This window comes from Helicoverpa armigera, chromosome 23 (assembly GCF_030705265.1).
Source record: "Helicoverpa armigera isolate CAAS_96S chromosome 23, ASM3070526v1, whole genome shotgun sequence".
Classification (NCBI taxonomy): Eukaryota; Metazoa; Arthropoda; class Insecta; order Lepidoptera; family Noctuidae; genus Helicoverpa; species Helicoverpa armigera.
In genome coordinates this window covers 359,821-385,313 of record NC_087142.1, presented here as the reverse complement: position 1 = coordinate 385,313, position 25,493 = coordinate 359,821, and the positions used below count along the sequence as shown (strand labels likewise).

At 34.2% G+C, this 25,493-nt stretch overlaps 1 protein-coding gene and 1 long non-coding RNA gene across 2 annotated transcripts in view; both read right to left on the bottom strand.

The window, feature by feature from the left end:
- The window catches only part of LOC110377436 (dystrophin, isoforms A/C/F/G/H), a 407,988-nt gene that overhangs the window by 118,822 nt on the left and 263,673 nt on the right, over window positions 1-25,493 (bottom strand).
- On the bottom strand, window positions 16,823-17,839 carry LOC135118553 (uncharacterized). The gene is made up of 3 exons (XR_010277666.1): window positions 17,279-17,839; window positions 17,013-17,189; window positions 16,823-16,936 (listed from the first exon to the last, which is right to left on the bottom strand). It is a non-coding gene; the product is annotated as an uncharacterized LOC135118553 (long non-coding RNA).

The following is a 25,493-nucleotide window of genomic DNA, read 5'->3' as shown; positions in this document are numbered from 1 at the left end:
AAAGAGACCTACAAAAAATAAATTAGATCCCACCAAAAACATTAAATGTAAAAAAAAGCCAAGCCTCTACGCAATTCTTCTACCGTAAAAAGTTGTGAGATCGCATAGAAGCCAAGTCCTGTTCAACTTTATTTGTAATAATAAATTAATATTTTGTGACTATATCAATAGTTTTGTTCACATTTCAATAATATTGTCTTGGCCATGAGCACAAGTTAAAAGTCGCTCCTTGTGTATCCCCGTGTAAATACCGTTGGATTGATAAATTTATATATGGACATGATTTTACGATTGGACTGATTATGGACTGTTTGGAATTTGAGATCACGATAGACTAAACATGCGCCATAGTACATGTGCAGTTCATTGATGTTGGATGATTCTGACTGTCGGTCATTTAATAACAATAAACTAAAAGTATTTAATTCTGTGATATTAAACTTCATGTTTGACTTTCACCTCTTCCAGATATGCTGTATTATATATATTTATAGTTTATTGTGCTCATGGCCAGGTCAATATTCTTGGAATGTGAACAAAACTATTGATATAGTCACAAAATATTAATTTATTATTACAAATAAAGTTGAACAGGACTTGGCTTCTATGCGATCTCACAACTTTTTACGGTAGAAGAATTGCGTAGAGGCTTGGCTTTTTTTTACATTTAATGTTTTTGGTGCGATATAACTTTCATCAATAAATGGATAGCCCATTTCTCACACCTAACATTAAAAAAAATCAAATTAGACCAATCAGACCAAAACTCCGGAAGTTAGCGTGTTTGTAACTTTAAACATCATAATATAACTAAATATTGTAGCAGCTTTTTTTCTCTATCTCAAAAGACGCTGAAAAGTAATGAGCTGTAGTCTAACTAAACGAAGTCATTTGTATTTCTAGTCGTTTAGTTTCTTACTTATTACTGTGGTTTGTAGTGTTGAAGATATCACGTTTTATATATTTTCTACTTTATAATAGCATTCAGTTAACAACACGTTAAACTAAAAGATCGGCGTCAGGATCGCTGTCACAACTCACCGATCCTCTCGAAATACATATAGAGAGTTGCAATATTATTGTGTTCGCAATAATGCGATCGAAGTAACCTCGTCTTCAAATAGAATCGAGATGATTTCAAAGCTAAACATCTCAATCAGACAGTTTCGATGATTGACACTTGCCCAAATATTTTCTAAAAGCTGCGAACAAACAAATCTAATTGTTTCACTGCCGATTTCTGATTATTTTTATCCTTCCATTTACCTCGTCTATTTTACCTAGCATACACATGAAATAGAATTTTAAAGTTAAACTTTTTTCAGAACTCCAATAAATCGTTCTTAGATTCTAAATTATATTATGGGAAAATATACTTCGCACTTACACCAAGATGTAATAAGATGAGCAGCATCTAACGGTGGCACTATTCCTATCAGCTGACACCAATACCGCATCCATATAGGGCAGCAGAGATGAATGACCAGGGCATCCGCCATCTTTGGCTAACTAGAACTGCATCCTGGATTGTTCGCTAAGAGATGAGTTATTATATTGTGTGTGAACTGATTTTCAATCAGTGTTGTCTTATTAATAAGTGGTACTTTGTTTTTGCCGCTGTAGGTTACTGGAGGTTCTTAGTGTGTCATCAAAACATACCCGCTAAAGATGTAGCAATCTAGTGTCGAAAACGGTAAACGACCCACGTATTTGTCTCCTTCGTGTTTCAAGCCCCGGTAACTATTTTGAACAATCCTGCCACTCCCTGAGATTATATTTTGCTCGGATTTGAAACGAATAAGATTACAGGATTCCTCCAAATGGTCTTACTAACTTATGTGCGTAATAAACACTATCTTGTATGTCTACAAGAAAGTTCCGAGTATGGAATGATAACTACTGAGAGGCGTATCGTTGTGATACTGCGTATATCGTGTCTACTGCACAAGTAAGGCTTTTGCTGCATTTGGTTTGTCTCGGAACCCAACGCCAGAGGACCTATTGATAATGACCATTATCATCTATTATAGTATACCAATATTATAAAGCTGAAGAGTTATTCCTTCAATTAAGTTTAATCCCACCAAAAACATTAAATGTAAAAAAAAGCCAAGCCTCTACGCAATTCTTCTACCGTAAAAAGTTGTGAGATCGCATAGAAGCCAAGTCCTGTTCAACTTTATTTGTAATAATAAATTAATATTTTGTGACTATATCAATAGTTTTGTTCACATTCCAAGAATATTGACCTGGCCATGAGCACAATAAACTATAAATATATATAATACAGCATATCTGGAAGAGGTGAAAGTCAAACATGAAGTTTAATATCACAGAATTAAATACTTTTAGTTTATTGTTATTAAATGACCGACAGTCAGAATCATCCAACATCAATGAACTGCACATGTACTATGGCGCATGTTTAGTCTATCGTGATCTCAAATTCCAAACAGTCCATAATCAGTCCAATCGTAAAATCATGTCCATATATAAATTTATCAATCCAACGGTATTTACACGGGGATACACAAGGAGCGACTTTTAACTTGTGCTCATGGCCAAGACAATATTATTGAAATGTGAACAAAACTATTGATATAGTCACAAAATATTAATTTATTATTACAAATAAAGTTGAACAGGACTTGGCTTCTATGCGATCTCACAACTTTTTACGGTAGAAGAATTGCGTAGAGGCTTGGCTTTTTTTTACATTTAATGTTTTTGGTGGGATCTAATTTATTTTTTGTAGGTCTCTTTCTTTTCTAAGTATATAACAAATTAAATTAGCTTACATGCAACTTACTAAATATATTACAAACTAAATATGTACACCTAAAGTAGCACGAAAAATGCATTTTTTTTTAAATAAAGTAATAACTTTTCGAAATCGTCGAATTTTCGAATCGAATATCTTTTAGAATCAAAGGGGTTTATTTCAGAGATAGATGGCACTATCACATGAAATTATTTGTTTTTAAGTACTACTTATACTGAGCTATGTAACGAAACCATAGCGCGATTTAGACCAGGACAACGCCATCTATGAGCGAGCATGGAGTATTTATCGCACTGCATTTATATACAAGATTTTATCATTATTCATTTCATTTAACCTAGCTTTTTTATTCATATGTATTTAATTCATATTTAATACATAATAACAATATACCACACTATGTAACAATAAAACAAATAGTAACATTTTGTACATAAATAAATAACAAAGTTATCAATGCAGTCAAAATTCATACACAATGTTCTTGAAAAACCGCAAATATAAATTTGTTTCCTATTTTTTTATTAATTTTTAAGGTTTTTATAATTTTCCCTTTATATGTAGCTAATAACCGGTCTTGGTGCCAAATTTGAAGGTTCTCAGTTTGCTAGAAGTACCTTAGACTTTTGATGATCGGTCAGTGAGTGAGTCAGTGACAAAATGGTGTAACTTTGATCGCTCATAACTCGTAAACTATTTATTCAAATGTCTTGTAATTTTGAGTCTGAGCTTGTTCTAATACTTACTCTTGGTCATCGAAAATCTAAAATCCTAGCTTTGTTCACATGGAAGATACAGGGGGCTGAAATAGCCGCGAAACGCTTCGAGAAAAGATGGTACGGCCGTGCCCGCTTTGCTCGAGTCTTGGCTGGGGCACTGCCGTGCCCTCAGATTAAGCTCAACACTCTGGGCTGATTTGATAAAATGTTAACAGTGTTAGATAGGCCATATATCAAAGGATATTTATATGTGCTGGCGAACCTTCTGGCGGTAGCTAGTAGATCCCATAAAATCTTCCTACAAAACAGTTGAGTTCATGATATGCTTCTTACAGTATTACAAAACAAAGGTACTATTGTGACGGAGTAGTTATATTTCTCCAAATCTACAGTCATCAAACTCCCGCTCATCAAGTCCAAACAGCGTCATATCTTCCCATAACAGCAGTACCCCATTACCATTAACATCGCCATAATAATTAATATCAGCTCATAACAATACGTGAGACATACAAGCGATATATTTGACTGACAGGGCATTAATCCGCACGAATATCTGCGTGACGGACAGATGTGCCGATTCTAACATGTATGGTGTCTGTTTTTAGTGGGATCTGGTTTGTTTAGAAAGGTGTCTGCTGATAGTAATGTAGGTTTGAGAATATCAAAGGTTGGTAAGTACTAAATTATGACTCGTCTACGTAAAGGCACTTAACTCAAAGTTAGGGTCTAACTGTTATTTCAATGTTAAATGTATCTTATGTTTCCATTGGGTATTTAAAATGTTGAGCTATAATGTCGAGGCTATGGGGACTGAAATACATGACATTCGTTTTTTTTTCTTATTTAATTTCCACTCAAGGCAGCCATGTAAAATATTGGTGATCAATTGCATCTGATTAGAGCGCAAGTCGACCTCAACATAGTTTGAAAAAGGCTAAACAAATAATCATTTCCTAGGTACTCTTCAAGACTCTACCTTCTCTGTAAGAAAGTCTATTTCAATACCTTTACTTTAGTCATTACCCTAAATTCGTTCCATTGATTTCCAACCATGACCCCAAAATCTATTATCTCCCAACCGTACTATCTGCTTATCCTGACCTAAACCCACAAGCGTGAACACTAACAATAAATTAGGGTAGGCAAACATTAATCAAGTTTACTTCAATAAGCTACATTGTATATTCATAACCGGATTCCGCGGGACTAATCATTCATCTTGAGACAATGATAAATATATGAGCTGCGGAGAGAACGGGTCAGAAGGTTTGGTGTTTAGCTACCCTTCCAAGTTCCAAATAATAAGGGAGAATTGGATGGAATTGAGTATGGACATAATTGTGTGTCTTTCTCTAATTTCAGCTTTGAAGAACTAATTGGATATGATTGCCAAAAAAGATTTGCTGAAAGAAGAGTAAGTAAGAATTGATAGCAAAAAGGGTTAAGAATTGTACCATTAATACCGATAAACTTCTAAATTATATTAAGATTGTATAAAAGTGGTAAATATTTTGAAAAATACTAACACCGTTTGGTTTTTTTGCAATTGGTGAGAGTTTTATCTGATATGCTATTACTTTGTCGAAAATACATAAGTCACTAGCGATTTATCAGTATATTTACAAACTACCTCTTAGACGCTATCACTATTCTATCCACATTATCTATCTCATCATAAACCTTTGTATAAACTAAGTCTTCTGGTTCACCTTATCACATGGTGCGACCCTAAAGTGACAGATAACGTCGAGGTAAGTCAACAGGGTCGGCTCACTGGCTCTAGCAGGCAGGTTGGGTAACATGATTGAAGAATAGTAATGTATGGCTCGGGCCACGTGAGTGAATAGAGTTATCTAAGGTCATTTGATAAGGGGAGGTGATTGAAAGGGCTGGGAGTGTTACGCAAAATTAGGTAGGTACGTTTGATGTGATAGCCCAATTAAATATGTTTTATAATGTTAACAAGTACGCGATATTTTGGTATAGATGCTATATTCGGAGAATAATTGAGATTGAGAAATACTTAAGTATATTTTGAGACTACGGGTGCAAATTACTTTGGTATAAATGCGATATTCAGAGAATATTTGGTGTCTACTTTTACTCAACTTTGGAAATGTATCTTTTCTTATATTATAAAGCTGAAAAAGCTGGATCAGGGTAGGCTTTATCGAAAAAAACCTGGGCTATTCAAATAATCCAGGTGCGCCAAATAGTTCCCACTAGTGCAATGAAAATAATAGACGATCAATTGTGATCAGTTAATCACATTTCGCTAAATCCAACCTATGCACCCTCCAAAAACAAATAATCAACAGGAACAACAAAAGCAGCCCCAACAAACCAGTCTGAACCAAATCCAAAAATATCTAACACTACATCGATCGGTCTACAAATAGCCGTAACCGGATCGTCTCGCGTTACCGGAACCGAACCGCACGCCGCACGGATCGAGTGCTGCCGATGTGAAGTCTGTCGTGAACCGCGAGACACCATGGCTTTATAAAGGGATATGTGGCGCATGAGTTGTGGTGGTTTTAAAGATAAGCTAAAAGTTTTTTCTTAAAACTTAAAGGAAAAGCTATTTTCTGCCCTACTGTATATAAAAATGTGAGGTACATAAAGATAAGACGTACATACCTATCAAAGTCAAAATCATTAATTGAAAGTATGCTTATTAGATTAGCCCTTTTTCACGTTAATATTTACAGTGGGTCAGCACCCCCAAAAATGCAGCCCTTTCACCATGTCTTAGTGTATGTTCTCTAAGTTACCTTTTATGTAGAAGAAATAACTTACTAAAGTATGCCGACACCTTGAATAATACCCTAATAGAAAATAACGCTAGTAGAATAAGAATTACTAAGTTAAATCACAAGTTGTTTCATTTTAACTAATCTCAAACTATTAATTAACTCAAGAAATAAGTAAGTTAATTCATAATCTACTTTTAATACAACTCCAATTCAATAAGCCTTTTCTAAAACACCTTTTTAATTGGCCAAAATTCACAACCAAACGAAACACAAACCTAAAACGAACCTACATAAAAACTACAGAACCCTTGTAAAAATACCAGGAAGCCGGATGAAGACGTCCTCAAACAAGGCCGGACATGTTCCCAGGGTATCGGAAGCAATACGGCCGAGTCTCACGCATGTTTGTTTGTTTGTCCGACACTCACGTGAGTGTTAAGTGTGTCGAGTGGCGCTTCTGTCACTGTTTATTGATCTGTGACGATTTTAGTGCGACGAGTTGGAACTTGGAACTACTTGGAAGTGTGGAGCAGAATGTTGGTTTGCAGATCGGGTTTTATGGGTTTGAATCTTATGCAGATACGGGAAAATGTAATGAAAAAGTTGACATATAGAAATTATAAAATAGAGTTATTTGAACATTTAAGTAGAAGTTTTTAGTGAACGCATGTTTGTTTGTTTGTCCGACACTCCGTCACGTGAGTGTGTCGAGTGGAGCCTCTGTCACTGTTTATTGATCTGTGACGATTTTAGTGCGACGAGTTGGAAGTGGGGATCAGAATGTTGGTTAGAGGATCGGGTGTCGTGGGTTTGAATCTTGTGTAGATATGGGAAAATGCAGTACGTGGAAAAGATGGCATATAGAAATTATAAAATAGAGTTATTGGAACATTTAAGTAGAAGTGATTGATTTGATTTGATTTTGATTTAGTACTAAGCCCGTTAACACCTTTAGCATAAAGACTTTAACGGTTCCTCTCTAACCTGCCCAAAAAAACTGTAGTTTCCATATCCAAAACCTGTTAGCTTGGCATAACTGCCCTCGAATAGCTAGTTATCAAGATCAGTAAATTAAAATTAACCAACTTAATTGAAAAACTGAAAAATCCCAAAAATCTTACACGAATCAAGTTACCATTTTCACAACATTACAAAGCTAAGCTTTTCAGCAGCACATCAATATTTTCGTTTGACAGTAGGACATCCATTATCCGCGAGTCACTCAGGACCGTCCTGTTTACACTGGGTGACAGCAAATGTTGTGAGTAGGGTGCGCACGCTGATGTGTTGAGCGAGACTCGAGGATAAACCGACTTTCTTACTGACAAGATTTTTATTGATAAGTGGGTATTTTTAGTTTCCACGTGTAAGACAAAATGTGTGTTTTATTAGAATCGAGTGTTTTATTTCATACTAGCCGTTTTGCCGCGGTTTCACCCGCGTCCCGTGGTAACTAATGCCCGTACCGGGATAAAATTTAGCCTATGTTACTCGTGGATAACGTAGCTTTCGAATGGTGAAAGAATTTTTAAAAACGGTCCAGTAGTTTTTGAGCCTATTCATTACAACCAAACAAACAAACAAAGTTTTCCTCTTTATAATATTAGTATAGATGTCATTGATAAATTATCATTATATTGAAAAAAACAACAAAACGTGAAGAATTATCATATAGATACCTACTCGTTGTTGCTTTTGTACTATAATTCATCCAGAAAATAAATCGGCAAGATATCTACAGATATATACAACTTTGCTATATTACTTAATATTTTTAGCGTTAAAATATTTTAGAAACAGATACCTACATAGCTAAAATTAATCTGCAACCAGCTTAAAAGGCCATTGACACCGCATAATACGTGGTTATTTAATTCACAAAGACAATAGAAAATGATTGCATTACAAGTTGGCAAGATCAAGGCGGTCCACAGCATTATATGCTAATGTTACGTACTCACGGATAAATTAGATTTCAGAGGCAGTCATTTAGAAAATGGACCCACGGACCTTTAATATTATGTAAAGGCTAATATGTTTTTTCTAGTGGTCTTTTTAGAGAAGCTGCGTGTATTTTTTTCTTTTAAAGTATTTGTTTTTTTTTAGTAAGTGTTTTTATTCGACTAAGACAATGTAACAAGACGGTTTTTAAGTTAATCTCATTTTGCACTTACCGCTTACATATTCTTATACTTGAATGTCTTGCTCGTCTAGTAGTATTCCGTATTCTTAAATGTAAACAGTGATGATCTTACCTGCAACAAAAAGAAATTAAATAATAAATACAGAGTTTAAAATTACAAATAACTAGATGGAACTTAATGTAATATACACAACAATAGTGTTTCTTTGAGATGTATAAATTCTAATTAAAACGACAACCCGTGAAGTTGTTGACTGCTAAAAACTCTATTCAAACTAGGCTTGCCCAGCCTCGTCCAGAATTTCGGCCTCCGAAATATTATGGCAATTGTAAATAAAACTTCGCCATTCCAGCACTGGACCACCTCTTTTTACAAAAAAAAAAGTTTCATCAAAATGCGGCCAGTATTTGAGTTGTCAAGAGACAAACAAATGATAAAGGGAAAAAATGACCGCCGCGGGTTTGTTCCGAATTGGAATCCCAATTTGTTAGTGGATTGTTCTAACTTTTTATTACATTCCATATTATTTAAAGCAACCAATTTGATTTTGATAACTGTATTTTAGTTGTAATGCATAAATTGACTTTTTATTAAAAACATAGGTTGTAACTAAAAAATCATTATGATTTAAATATTTGAACCAAAAAACTATTTAACTTTTTATGTGTGAAATTATACATTTTCACAAAATGTAATAAAATCATACAAAATAAATGAAGGCATCTATCGAAATAGAGCATACATTTTAACGTTCCACAATTACACATAGGGCCATTGTGATAGTAATAAAATAAAGTTTTACGACCTAAGGTCACAATGGGACTGCACTATTAATAAATAATAGCAACATTATTAGCTTGGTCACCGTTATATTTGTACGGAACCATCAGTTTTATGGGCTCGCTGTGTTGCCATTAATATTACATGAGAACTGCCGGGATGGGCTCCTATGTATGTATTTCTAGTTTATGGTATTTATAGTGGCAGTTATAAGGCTGTATGAAATAGTTTGTTAGATTCGCAACAAATCATCGAAATAGCCCTATTTCTTAATACGTTTTGGTCAGTTGTACAAGCTTAGCCTACATAAAAAGTAATGGTAATAGAAATATTTTTATGTAAAGTTACATCTCCTTCAAATAATTTTCGATAAATTCTAAGTCGAAAATCTACTTTATATTATTCCCCCATTTCGATTTTCAATATCCCCCTTTTGCATAAAGGCCCCCTAAGTTCAGAGAGCACGCACACCAACTACCGTCAAATACGCACTTTTTCCAACACAATTGACTTGGAGCAAATAATCACTGGTCGGGAGAAAGCTCCCAAGTCCCTGATACCTCCATAAAAGCTTTAACGTGAGTGATAGTGTCCATTTCCCATCAGTCTTGAACGCGAAACAATGGCGTACTTAACATAATTACTTCCCTTACAAAACTTCGTTCAATACAAAACCAACCTTATACCGTCCTCAATAAAGTACACTTTTTATAGCACATTAACAAAACGGAAAAGGTCTCGAAATTCCCTACCAAAATTATGGTCACTAGACCACACGTGTGTTCCAATTTTTCTTTTTGTTGATATCCGTCCTTATTTGGGCACAGAGTCGTAATGAGTTCGTGTTTGTGCATTGAATAGCTTCTTAAAACGTTAAACGTATGTCCCTGTGTGGTGTACCTTATGTTGTCTTCTCAGAAATGACCAAAAGCACTTTCTTTCTTAATGGGGCTGTAGGTTATAATATTGCTTAGCCCTTGACGAATCTATTACTTTTCTATGATCATCGTCTTCGAGTAGTGGTATAAAATTTTATAAAATGCTGTAAATTTTTATGGTTTCAATTTTACTCCACGTAATATAATAGTCCCAAAAAATATAATCAGTTGATTTAAACAAGTTGAGATGCAAATGCACTAATAACTAACATAAACCTCGGTTTTCAGGACAATATGAAGTCTGTATTACCATGTTCATTAACATAGGTAAGCTCTAATTAAGGACAGCTGGAATTTACCGTGGCTTCAGCGTCAGGTAATTTCACTCACACGATATTAACCATTATGCCTCACTGATTGAGGAACTTAGGTAATTAGTGAACGAGGAAGCTTTATACGTACCTAAACAATTAACTTGCAGTTTAATATAAGGATCTCGTCAAAATATGGAGGTATCATAATTAATTTATAAGTAAGTATCTATAACTTCGAGATACTGCAATTAGCCAAGTTCATCTCATCTGTCTAGCCTTTTCCCAAACTTCATATATTGGCAGTCTTTCAGCCAGTGGTTTACATAATATAATGATATACGGACATACTCGTCATAATAGACAACGTGTCATAAAAATTCACTGTTACTTTGTAAAACTATGAATTCATGCGATGTCTAGCACAGTAAAATTTTACTAGAATAACCTATTTAACATAATACAATTTTACTCTTTTCCAACGATCTTCAAGCCTTCAAAATCAAATATCATATAACTTTGAAGCGAGATCAATAAAACTTTTTACGATACCGTGATAGTAAAAGTTTAGGTTTAACGTTAAGAAGAACCATAAAGCTACCATGCGTTGCTTTAACGGCACTAAACCGCCATTTTTACGACAAACTCCTAGAAATAGGATATTGCGAAGATAGTTCCCATATACGATAAGAGATGGCGCTGTAATTAAATTTAATTAATGACTGAGAAACTGAATAGAAATCGTTAAATTAGCGAGTACTCGTGAGTTTATGTAGAAATATGATTTTTATGTTAATAGCTTATTTACAGTAGGCATTTAACGATCTTGCTAATTTTATTACAAATTCAAATTGTTTTGCTTGGGTAAACATCTCTATCCCATCAAAAACATTAAATGTAAAAAAAGCCAATCCTCTACGCAGTTCCTCCACCGTAAAAAGTTTTGAGATCGCATAGAAGCCAAGTCCTGTTCAACTTTAATTGTAATAATAAATCAACATTTTGTGACTATATCAATTAAATAGTTTTGTTCACATTACAATAATATTGACTTGGCCATGAGCACAATAAACTACAAATATAATACGGCATATCTTGGAGAGGTGAAAGTCAAACATGGAGTTTAATATCACAGAATTAAATACATTTAGTTTATTCAATCGTTACTAAATGACAGTCAGTATCATCCATCACTGAACTGCACATGTACTATGGCGGATGTTTAGTCCATGGTGATCTCAAATTCTAAGTCTTTTAAGTCCTTGTCTAAGTTCTTCAGTGCATAATCAGTCCAATCGTAAAATCATGTCCATATAGAATTTATCAATTCAATGGTATTTACACATTATTACAAGGATCGACTTTTAACTTGTGCTCATGGCCAAGACAATATTATTGTAAAATGAACAAAACTATTTAATTGATATAGTCACAAAATGTTGATTTATTATTACAATTAAAGTTGAACAGGACTTGGCTTCTATGCGATCTCAAAACTTTTTACGGTGGAGGAACTGCGTAGAGGATTGGCTTTTTACATTTAATGTTTTGATGGGATCTAATTTATTTTTTGTAGGTCTCTTTCTTCTCTAAGTATCTCTTTCTTCTATAGTATATAACAAATTAAATTAACTTACATGCAACTAACTAAATATATAACAAACTAAATATGTACACCTAGTTAGCACGTAAACAACATTTTTTTAAAATAAACTAATAATTTTCGAAATTGTCGAATTTTTGAATCAAATATCTTTTAGAACAAAAGAGATTTATTTCAGAGGTAGATGGCGCTATCACATGTAATTATTTGATTATTTTTTTAAGTACTACTTATACTAAGCTATGTAACGAAACCATAGCGCGATTTAGACCAGGACAACGCCATCTATCGAGCGAGCATGCAGTATGTATCGCACTGCATTAATATGAAAGATTTTATCATTGTTCATTTCATTTTAACCTAGCTTTTTTATTCATATGTATGTATATTTAATACATAATAACAATATACCACACTACGTAACAATAAAACAAATAGTACCATTTTGTACATAAATAAATAACAAAGTTATCAATGCAGTCAAAATTCATACACAATGTTCTTGAAAAACCGCAAATATAAATTTGTTTCCTATTTTTTTATTAAGTTTTAAGGTTTTTATAATTTTCCCTTTATATGTAGCTAGTAACCTATCTTGGTGCCAAATTTGAAGGTTCTAAGTTTGCTAGAAGTACCTTAGACTTTTGATGATCGGTCAGTGAGTGAGTCAGTGACAAAATGGTGTAACTTTGATCGCTCATAACTCGTAAACTATTTATTCAAATGTCTTGTAATTTTGAGACTGAGCTTGTTCTAATACTTACTCTTGGTCATCGAAAACCTAAACTCATAGCTTTGATCATATGGAAGTTACAGGGGGCTGAAAAAGCCGCGAAACGCTTCGAGAAAAGATAGTACGGCCGTGCCCGCTTTGCTCGAGTCTTGGCTGGGGCACTGCCGTGCCCTCAGATTAACTAAGTTTCCGATTTCCTAGAAAACTTAGCAAAACATTTAAAGATTACACAAGTTGTTCTACCAAATTATTACTATTGACAATTAGTACAACTAAAGATAAACAATTAGGTAAAATTTAAGTTTTTTTTTTTCAGTTTCGTGCTGTAAATCTTAAAGCAATCTTGTCAAAAAGAAAAACAATTTTAGTCGTATGAGGCATGAAGAAACTTAGCTTATCATTATTGTTTACCACACACCAACTAATAAATCAATCAATATAATCACTTAATTTATCCTCGCTAATGTATACGACGTCACTTGACCTAGTTGCGCGCGCGCCGTTTGTTTGTACATGTGCTGAAAGGAAGCGTAGTAACTTGTGTGGCAGAATTGGGCAATGTTTGGGTAATAGTGGCTATATGTATTGTGTAAATAAATCGCTGTTCAGTATAATAGGAGTAGTAAATATTGGTATTTTAAATGCAGCAATTTTGTTGAATTTATTCATTCTATGTAAGAAATGGAATGTGCTAGTCTATACTATACTGATATAATCAAGGAGAAACATTTTTGTATTTTGTTCGTTTTTACCGATTTGAAAAAATCTGCCATAAAAATTATCTGGAGTCTAGATAATTTTATAATACTACCTACCTAATACGAGAAGAAGTGCCGGGACGTAGGTGAATCGGCAAAAAATACTAAAACTAAATCGAGTCGTATAAAAATACTAAAACACGCTGTAGAATGTATTGGTCTTCTTTTTAGTACCCATCTCATAATTTTTTTAAGTCATCACTACATCGATAAATCCATCTATGAACAACAACCAAATTCAGATTCCAAGATTTTCTTACACACATACAAGTGAAGCTAATATAAGGGTGTTAAAAAAAACCGAACATTAAATCCTCAATTTGAGTCTAATTACAAAATAGTCGGAGAGACAACACACGACATGTACAATGTTATTCAAAGTTTGTTTGTCTGCGTTTTGTTCCTGCTAGTTATGCTCGCGTTAGCTTGGCTGCAGCCCAGCACTAATCGTTAACAGCTTATGTTTCGCCAGCTAATGTGTTTCTGAAGCCTTTTCTAACAGGTGTGGGAAATTATACAAATGTATGGCCGCTTCATTAAGGGACTGTATTTTTTAATTGTTTTTGAGAAAAATGTGTAGGTGCACCTGCTGGTATTACTTGGAGTTTCATTAGGTGCAATTTATATTGAGTCGCTTATAATGACGATTGGTAATAAAGAAAAACGGTACAAACATCAATTTATATTTTCCAGTCACATTTTTTTAAGTCACTATTGTTGATACTTTTTCTATTGGCACGCAAATCTTACCTATTCCTAACTATCAACAGACGAACCACACATCAGTTTACACCAATCCCAATTTGTCAACTCATCAAGATATAAGCCAATCAAAACACAGTAGACCTATATCATCAACACCCATAGTTTACGGTCTATCAACACCACGGCTTGTTGTAAATAATCACCGTAGTAACATAACGATTGATATGATTACTTATTGTACCGTTTACGATTACTACTCGCTTTACGAGTCGTTTTACGAGCGAAGTGCGTGCTTGTAAGTTTGTGGAGTAGGAACTACTTGAATTTAAGTGGGTGTGAATATAGGGATTGATTGTATATCTTATAGGGATGTATAGTAGCTAAATATTGCTTATTAAAATCATCACATTTTCCCATGTAGATAAACAAATAACTATGTTAAGTCTATTCCTCAAAACGTAATTAGTACAACATATTACAATGAACAATCTGAAGATAGACTAATCACGTCATCCATTACTCCTCTACTTGAACAACAAACCACTTCCTCGCATACGAAACCGGTAACGTAGTGGGAATTCTGCTGTAAGTCATAACGTGGTAACTCCTAGCTGCGCCAATTAGCCAGGAATGCTAGCTCACGGGCTCTCCGACTATAGCCAGCATAAATCTTAGCGGTGTACGGACTATGAGCTAATTTGGCTCATTGCAACTCGGGCTTGGGGTGTGTTTGTATTAAGTAAATCATTAGGGGGTGAAATATCTGGACTGCAGAAAGGACAGTGTTAAATTAATTAGCTACGACTCACGTAGTTAGTAATGCATTTGGAGTTAGATGCATTTGATACAGCTCATACTATATCTATTTTACGAGAGGGTTCTATGTACTTTAAAACACATAAAACATACATAGTATAAACAATTTGAGGAGTCATCCATATCTCAGATGCAGTATTCCACTTCCATATAAATAAAAGTAAATACTTAAAGTCGTAAAAGAAAGAATTTTAAGTTCCATCCAGTTCTAAATCATCTTCAATAGTATTCAGCTATTTATATAAAAATAAAATAACCATATCAACGTCTTCACTTTCAAATGAAATTTTATAAACGGCCTATACATTTTATATTTGTCATCGAACCAAAATTTAATGGTGTTCCATTTAAAAATGAACCCATAAAATTATTGAGAGATAAAATGCATACCAGAGTTGAGTTAAAAAGAGCCGCAAAATATAAAAATCCCATAAAATTGGACCGCATAGGTTAGTGTGACCGCAAGTCATGATCTATGGCGCAATGGCACTTCCATGGCAATTTTATGGCATCTGGCATTTTTAATGTATTAGAAAATATAATTTTGTGTGAATTGTGTAAGAGGGCAGCGGTTTATGGGCCGTTATGGGCTGGTTTGGGCATGTATGGGCTTCCTATCTTGTGGGTTGAATCTTTGAGTGATAGTGTGTTGTAATGGTGATATTCACACTATATTTAAGTGTAACCCATAAATAATATCATAGAGGCCCATTTGCAACGTTAAGTTTTTTTAAAGTCATATTTGAATATGGATTACTTATATTGCAATTTAAATTGTAACTTATGTCTTAGATTAGACTACATCTTCAGAAAAAATCTTGAGAAGAGATTCAAAAGCTTCTAAAAAATAACTCAAATATACTTCAGTAGATATTAATCTTACATTGAAATACATTCCTGACTGCCATTCATTTAACGGTTGTGTCCACAAAATGCTAATATTGCCTTATCTTAAGATATTCCAAATAATTGAGACAAATGCCCCACAATTAGTTCTCAGACAATTTATTGCTTCATTTATAAACTCGCTTATATTAGCTTTTTTACATTATTTATGTGCTTATTAACCGACTTCAAAAATGAATTCTTGAATTTGTGTTTACCTATGTTTTTGTTCGTGCACATTTTTCTTGAAAACTAGATACTCATTTTTAGTTAGGTATTCCAAGTTGCTAAAGTAGGATTCGATAGCTGATGGATGATTGGATGTGGTTTAAAATAATAGCTATCAATATCGAATCTGAATACATAACTTCTTGAATTTAATTCTTAGAAATGCAAAAAGTGAAGATTATCAGATAAGATAAAGTTACTATAAAGCGTAAACATCTCCAAGAATTAAAAAGCAGTTTTTAATACCGAGAAAAGTTAGAAATATCTAAAATATTTAATTAAATACTGGATCACAGTCATTTTTCTCGGAAAACTATTAGCATAATGAGAATTAAGATCCCATCGAGGTTATCAAGTATGTCGATCTATGATTCATTTACCTACTTGATATAGTAGGGTATACCATGAACTATGGTGACTCAATGGGTTCATGACTAATGAGGAAGAATGCTAGTGCGAAACATTTTTTTGTAGAACGGAAACTGAAACAGAAGTACCCACAAAAACCTACAAAATCTTGTTTTTATTTCAGTCGACTTTTATGACAAAACACATATGTACCATGTTTTCGAAAATTCGCTAAAATAACAATCTTAAAAGAACTTTCAAAAGCTGATAAAAAGTAAAACTCATTTCTTAAAAAATAGTTTGCATTTTTTCCACACTCACATTGCAACCACAAACTAAAGCTAAGTACACACCTTACTGAATCAATCACAGTGCAACACACCTGTATGTAATGTGTGTAGTGTATTCTCACAGCTTAAATTGAGTATTCCTGGTCTCTCTTGGGTCACCGGCCATGATGCGTTATGGGTGCGCCATGTCTGGAGGCCTGAAAGTAACAAATACCCGTCACAATATTGAAAATTGCAGCACATGTGCTTTATGCGTATAGCAGCGATACGTACCTTGTGGGTATGGCCTTCTGGCAATAGGTGCACCCTACGGCGTGTACGTGGCGCACGGTGATCATTTCTGTACAGGGAAGTAGACTTTTGCACTTGCAAACATCTTATGTACCTTCGCCTGAATGCTTTTATTACCAAATACACGTTTTTTTTCTCTCAAGAACGTAGGGTAGGTACCTAAAATGTAAAATTAATATCTAATAAAACAAATTGTATGTAGGAAAAAGTAGTAGGTAAAAAATATAACTAACTATAAATATACTCACCCAATGTGGACTGCTGGCAACGAACAAAAAAACTGTTTTATGATTTTGCACAATTTCACAATTTATAATTGCTTGTTTGTGTTCTTCATTACTATATGTCGGCAATGAACGGTGGCACGCTGAGCAATGATAACAGATGTTGCAACCAGTTACGGCTCTTTGAATGTGTGCACACTGTAACATTTCATCTGTGTGAAATAAAATCGTCACTGAGCGATGCTTCCTCAGGATTGCGATTAGTCACGGTATGAATTTATTTACGTTTACCTCCATTTTTTATTTTTATTTAATTTTTGTGACTAATCCTTCTGATTATGACTTACGTTTCTTTTTTTTTGTTTTTTAAATAGTACATAGTTTAGTAGTTTTATTATTTTTTTTTTCTATAGAGCATAAATCAGTTCATACCGATGGACATCCGCAACTCCGCATAGGTCCAGTTGAAAACCAGCGTCAGACACTAGCTGTCTGGCATAATGCTGAACTGGACCTATTTGACGCAACCTTTTGTCCTTTTATTTTGTTTTTTCTATGTGTATGTATGGTTTGTGTCAATAAATAAGTTTTTCTTTCTTTCTTTCTTTCTTTCACCTATAACCGATTGATACGGCAACACTACCATTAAGCCATTTATAACATAATAGCGGTTCTGCCTATAACTAGATAATAGCCGTTGTGTGCACAGCCTATATTCCGTGCCCTTGATACACTTGCAACTGTGCGTTATAATTGTTGGTTGATTTGTGTCTGATTTGGTTAGTAAGGTGATAGTTTAGGGCCCGTGATTGAACCTTGTGAAAGATAGCAATACATGGCTAAACTTTTAAAAGAAATGGATGAGATGAAAATAGTATTTTAAATAGAGCGATTGCTTATCTTACTTATACAACCAAATTAGCGTATAACAAGATATCATTTGGTAAGAAGTGTTGATAATATTACTGTCTTTTCTGTCTCTAAAAAAGTCCTCAATTACAGTTAACATCTGTATTTGAATATCTACAACGAGAATGCCAGAAAAGTTCACCACAAAACTTTCGGACTCAATTCAACAAAACTAAAATGTTGCATCGAACAAACCAACAGGGTGTTCAGTTTTGATCACCAAACTTCGAAAGTCGAAGTCGTAGCATCACGATTCAGTTGTGGAATCGTCAAAAGCGTTTGATTGCCTCCACTACGCGATTCACACGGCCGAACAACTAAGTAGTGGGCGTTAGTCCAGCGGTGGGCGTTTGTGCGTCAATCAACAGTTTTTGTGGACCGCTTTTGTTTCTATAACTATTGATTTCTTTTGTTTCGTTACGTACCTGTAGAGGCTTTGTTAGATATTGTGGAACACAAATTGTTTGTGGGCTTGTGTGTTTTGTGTTAGACTAGATCAATGAAAGAGCGGCTCACTTTGTTAATTAATTGCGTATACTATTACACTAGAAATATTTTAAGTACCGGGCTTCAGTAACTAATGTCAACGACACATCAATCAAAAGGCCCATCTATGATTCCCTATCAATAAAAAGCCAATAAAAACAGCTCAACTTGATCTAATAAGCCCATTAACCCGTTATTAATTGATTGATATCATGCCCTCAGATCAATCTAGATCGTGGGAGCAATAAACTATATCAATTGGGCGTGTCAGTTGGTCTGTCAGCGTAATATCAACATCCTGTATCAACTCGAGAGGGATATAAGCACTTCCTGAGGGTTAGCCGTGTGAGATTTTGGAGTTCTACGCTTTTTAGTTTAGTTTAGGGGACTTTATTGCCCGGGAACTGGCCAGAGGACATTTTTGGCGTTGTCATAGAAAGTGAAAAGAGCGTCGTTGTAGGATCTCGTCTTTGCTTATGCAGAACAATTCTAATATTGTAATGCTCTTGATAGGATAACCATGCCATGAACCATCATCTATTCTCGCGGTCGAAGAGAAAGATTAAAATATTCGTATTTGTTATGTGTGAGCATTTTGAGCAATTTTCCTGCTCATGCCAAAATAAATATTCTTCATCACGCACACAACACGAAAAATATTGTTGAAAGTAGCAAATAAAAGAAAAGTCCATATTTCCTAAAGAAAGGAAGCACCCGCGTCAAAAGTTCAAAGGTACAAAATGAGGGTTCAAATAATGATCACGTGCATCCGACTCTGAAACGACTTTTTAAAACATTTTTGAGTTACATTTCTTTTCATTTTACACCTTATGCCTGATATAATAAGAGTCAATAAACTATTAAGGCAAAATGCAGCGTCTCCAAATGCCTTTGACACTTGCCGTTTGAAATTAAACGTTTAATATTTACGCGAAAATATACCCTATTTTCAAAGGCCAACGCCGAAAATCGCTTATCAATATTCCCCGGACAGCGTTGTTCAAAACGTCGCTAGTCCTGTGCAAATAAGATAATAGAATTTTGAAAATTTATTGCCAAATGAATTTACACTGTATTCAGCCGAAAATAGGGTTAAATTTAATTTACCTACCTTTTAGTAAAATTGGTTTTACGTAACAGACAGTATATTTGATTTATGATATTTTTGTACGATTAAATTAAAATGGCTTATTAATTTATTGTATGGTTTAAATAGCTGGGACGATAAAATTAATTAATTTAATAGCAGCTAGATATACTGGTGAGATAAATCGTGCCTTTACGTGTTTTAGAATCAATTAGCCCATGTTCTACTAGAAGCTATTAAAGAGCTATCAATGTTAGGATAAAATTACATATTTTTAAAATATCTAGTTACTGTTTTCGGTCAATCATCATTCATCAGGTTTTTATTCAAGTTGATTCCCAATATTGAATTCAAAATCCGCGTCAAAAAACGACAAAATGGTTAAACCACAGCAACACATAGCAGTATCGTTAGCATCCTCACACAAAATGTCACACTGCATACACATAACGCCACCCGACTTTGCTCACTACATAAATTACTTCCAAACACTAGCACGAACATTTCCAGTGTATCCCTGTAAGCCAATGGTTTTAATCTCATAATTCTTAACAGGCGTACCGATACGCCGATACGGTAGTACGCCAATACGACACTACACCGATACGGTAGTTCGCCGATACGACACGCCGGTACGCTGCATATTTGATTACGTCGTTACGATCCAGTTAGGTTCTCCCGCTGATCCAATAACGCTCTAACTCTATTTATTTCTATTAGCTAGGTAATTGAGTCTTTTAATTAACTAATAGAATGAGTATAGGTTGGCAGTAAACACCGAAGAGTTATCTAGTTCTTGGTTTAGATGCACTTCAAACGATGACTTTATTTTATCAACTTCGCGTTCCTTGAAATTCTTATGATCGATCTTATTTTTTTAAAATCTACATAAGTATTACATATCAGGGTTTGATAAAATTACTGTGGGCAATACAGAAAGGTAGACCAATAAAAAGATACTGAACAACTATATAAAATGTGTCAAAGTGAGGATGGCATGTAGATGAAAATGTTAATATTGACACAGGTGTAAGCAGAGTACATTCTCCGTATGTCCATGTAGGTCGTGTCTAATACATGACCTGAGAGTTAATTGGAAGAAAACTCTGATAAGACGTCTACTTGGGTCGAAAGCTACTCTTTAACATAATAATGAAGACAGCAATTACGGTCTTCGTAGTAATTATTTATTCAAAGTATGTATTTAGCTGACTATTCGACTGATAAAAATCGATAACTAACAAAGCATGATGGTAAGGTTCAAGATTTGACCTCAACGGTACAAGAATAAAGAGATTTTTTAAAGATACAGTTGCAAATATCCCAAGACTTACTAAAACAAACATCAGGCAAATTCCCATTAAAAAATTTTATTCTCTGTGGAGGCTTGTCATTAGCGATATGATTATTGTATATTGTAAACTATTATTGTATAAGTCTGTAAGCCTTCTTAAAAAATATAAATAAATAAATAAATAAAACAAACACAGGATAGCAACTATACCAAGTAATATTAGGGGTTAAAGTATGAAATTGCCGTTTTATTCTAGTAGGTTTTTGAATTGCCATAGAGTCTTCATGGTTTGAGGTTTTCGAATGGAACTTTTTTCACGTGGTTTCTGTGATGTTCTTCTTTTAAAAAATGTGAAACATTTGATTATCGATGTTCAATTGTTTTTGTTATTCAACTTAAACAAGAAAGATGGATACTGCGAAAATTTGAGTAATTTTTGAATATGAGTTCCGACGCGGGATTGAACGGCAGAAACAGCCCGCAATATCAATGCTGCATTTGAAGAGGTGTCTGCTAAAGAACGCGCCGTGCGATTTTGGATTAAACGCTTTCGTGGTGGAAACTTCGACTTGAAGAACGAGCCATGAGAAAGACCGCCTGACAGGTGATTAACGAGAAATTAAGAGAGACGGTGAACGCCGATCCTAGTCAAACTACCCAGATACCCAGCCGAACACCGAATAATGTTGAAAAAATTAGCAGTAAAACAGCCACGACTCATGAATCGACCTTCACCGCTATTGCTCCATGACAACGCGAGGCCTCATACAGCAAAATAAACCGTTTTAACTCTTCAGGAACTGCAGTTGGAAACTATTCGTCTTCCTCCATATTCGCCAGACCTTGCTCTAACGGACGACCATTTTTTTTTGTGATTTGGACAATTATCTACGTCACAAGAAGTTTCTTCCCAGGAGGCAGAACAAAATTCTTTCACACTGTTTGTGCAGTCTAGATCCTCAGAGTTCTATCGTTAAGGCATAAATGACCTTCTTATTAGATGACCGCAATGTATAGATAATAATGGCAACTATTTTGATTAAATAAGTTTGTTAAAAATTTTAAAAAAATACAATTTAGGTTTTCAGTACAAATCGGCAATTTCATACTTTAACCCCTATTATTAATGAGAGAAACCCGTATTTCGCATGCAGCAACATTCAACAAAGTATCTACAATGGGTTAATTTCAGGCAATTAATACGTGCGTGCGCGCATAGGTAATTACATAATTGATTCCCTTGCGGTCGGTAATTGTGCCTGATTTCGCCCAGCGCTGGGCATGTGGGCATTCCGCAATAAGGATGACCAGCAATCCTGATTTGTAAGGATTCGTCCTAATTTAACACGAATCTCGGGACGTAAGTTTGTGAGGAAATTATTCGAGTTTCGGTAACGAGAAGGAAACCTCTTGTCTGTTAGGAATAAGTTTATTCATTAGTAGGTTTTGTGGTAGGTCTTTCATTATTTTTGTTGTGTACTAATGAAGATCTTTCAAGTTCTTCCTTAGCTGAAATTAACCTTAATTATATTTTCTATTTCATTTTTTTGTATTTAGATAAGTCTAGGTAAGTATACTACTTCGATAAAATAATGTATCTTCCAATAAAGTTTTAGATAAAAAATCTGTCCACAAAAAATCGAAATTGATGGCGATCCTAAAATTAACATAATTAATGAAGCATAATACGATATAAGTGGATATATCCGCGGCTACTCCGGAAGCCATGCACGATGGACGTTCATCGACGTCCAGCCGAAGATCACGTGGTTATCGATCGATCGATAATTGATATACGAGCGATGTACGTAATTGGAGCCTCAGATTTTATCGCAACTTGTTAAATGGAGAGTAAAGTGTGTGTGTAATTGTTTTAAAAGCGAGTTGGCATTGAGCATGTGTTTATAAAAGAAAAAAATATTGTAAGTTGAAAATGAGAGGATAACTACCCATGAACACTTACCATCAGCGTCAGCGGCCATCACCTGCTTAGACATTTGAAAATAATGATGCATCCCTATCCCAAAGACAGTTGAAATATCTCAATTGTATACAATTACAGTGTCACACATTGTCTTGCTAGTCTTAAAGCATTATAAGTAAATGTTGCTTTACAACTTAATTGTTATAGTGATATAATTATTCCTTGGGACGAATTCATTTACGAAGAGTTAGGTTTTTTTGCTAATTGTGTTAATTAACTAAAAAAGATATAGGTAGTGAAATTATGAGGACACTCAAGGACGCTGAAACACATAGTGTTATAATTTTCTAACACAATGTAGATCAAAATAATCCAGATTTTACTGCAGTTAGTCTGAACAATAACTTTTAGTATCTAGAGCGAAATTAACACATCAAAGAGAACTATTAAACAGACCAAAAGATAGGTCTACACAGCAATAAAGACACGGGTTCGATTCCCAACCCACTATTTTGATGAATGAACTCATACAACGTTTAAAGGAAAAATAACTTTCATAGTTTTCTTTGAGAAATTCTCTTGAAGCGCCCTGGTTTGTAATAGCGAAATTTTAATTAAAATGTCGGAAAACTGCATTTGTGTGGTAATTAATATTTTTCAAATTAATTATGCATAAAAGGCTGCACTTTCCTTTATTTTTCAATCCGCGATATTACTTCACTATAAACGTCAGCACGATTTTTATTTTATTTCATCAACTTTGTCCAAAAACATGTTATTTTTATGACACCGACTATTTTGTCGGAATTCCGCCATGGTTGCACATTCGGAATAAAAACAAGTACATTGCAATCATGGTGTCGGATTGTCGGATGCAAGTTTTTTCAGCGCACAATTTATCTGAATTACAAACAGTTGAAATTCGTGCGAGTTGGGGGCAACGACCTTCGCGCGCGGTTTTTGTGCGAATTTTGGAATGTTAGGGTTGTCAGTTTAGTTGTAAAGAAAAGCAAGAAGGTACCTATTGAAAAGTCATTAAATTCAAATTGCTGGTGAGTGAATAAGCGTAAAAAACAATTTCTGGTAAATAAACAGTTAACTTTAGATTAAGTAAATAAACTGCTTTTGCAAGCAGAAGCTATGCAATGCAAATTTTAAAACTAGTTAGGTTTATCATTATTTTTAAATTGGATGTTTTTGTGCCTGAATATGAGAAAAACTCTTTTTCATTTATTACGTGGAACTAAAGTACACCTATAATTAGTTTGTAAATAACCAAACTGACAATAACTTATTTACTTTTTCTGTCGTCTTGACGCTCAATAGTGCGTGATATTGACAATGTTCTTCTCGAAGTACAGTCCACAGCACGATCATTACACAGACTTTGTGTACTGTAGGCAGAACAAATATGAACAGACGGATTCTTTATAATCGAACTGTTTGCTCGTATTGTCGTAATGTGCTTAGATTACGTAAAATAATTTATAAGAATCCCAAGGCGTTGAAAAAAAAAACCTTCACAGAAAATATCTATTATTTTATATTTTTTTTACCATTTTCAGGAAAATAAACCTTGCTTCGAGATAATTTACTGTATTTTTCACTAAAAATAAGTTCAGTTTTTTACAGCAACCTAATTATAAAAGGTATGCCTTCACAAATGCAGTCAATAGTAAACATAATAAACTCTGCAGGTTTTAATAAATATATCATAGATATGCTTATTTGCATCGTAGATCGCATGGAGATGATATTTATGGGAACTAGAATTAACAAGTAAGTATTAATTGTGTACAATAACATATTCTTGTACTTCTAAGGAGCTCAAGGCTTCCAATACTAGTACTATTGGTTTAGTATTATTGGTTATCACTACTCGTTACTTAAACGAAGTCAATTATTATGAAAGTGAAAATACACAAATATTGGTACGCATTTGCGCACAAATATTGGGACGCAAATGACAAATACACAATCGTAGAAAAAACAAAGCTTTGCCACGATTTTCATTTGTTTTTTAAATAAACGAAAGAAACCTATTCCACGTTACAGACACGAAGTATAAAAACCATCTGCTTCGAATAGGCTTTGTCAACGAGTTTAAAAACGATAGACAGATAACACGCCTCTCGATTTATTGCCAGCAAAAAATACAAAAGGTTACTCTTAACTCGACTTAACAAAAACTATCGAAGCTAGGTTTTTTTCTTTTATTTTTTCCCATTTTTTCGGTTCGTTTGTGCCATACCAGTGGCGGTATTCGCAGATTTTAAAGCCCCAACGTGTTTGGTAATAAATATTTGTTAGAACATAATGATGTTGTAATATCCTCCATAAAAAAAAAACATTTTTTTCACTATTTGTCGTGTCAAAGAGCCCATCAATCATTATTTGTGTAATCAAAATATTTTTTGTTCGAACCCTCGCTTAAAGACCTTTTAAATAATACAAATAGGTTTTTTGTGATCCACTATTAATTATATCAACATTTTGATGTGGGCGATTTGCATATTTTTTTTATTCAAACCGCAAATAT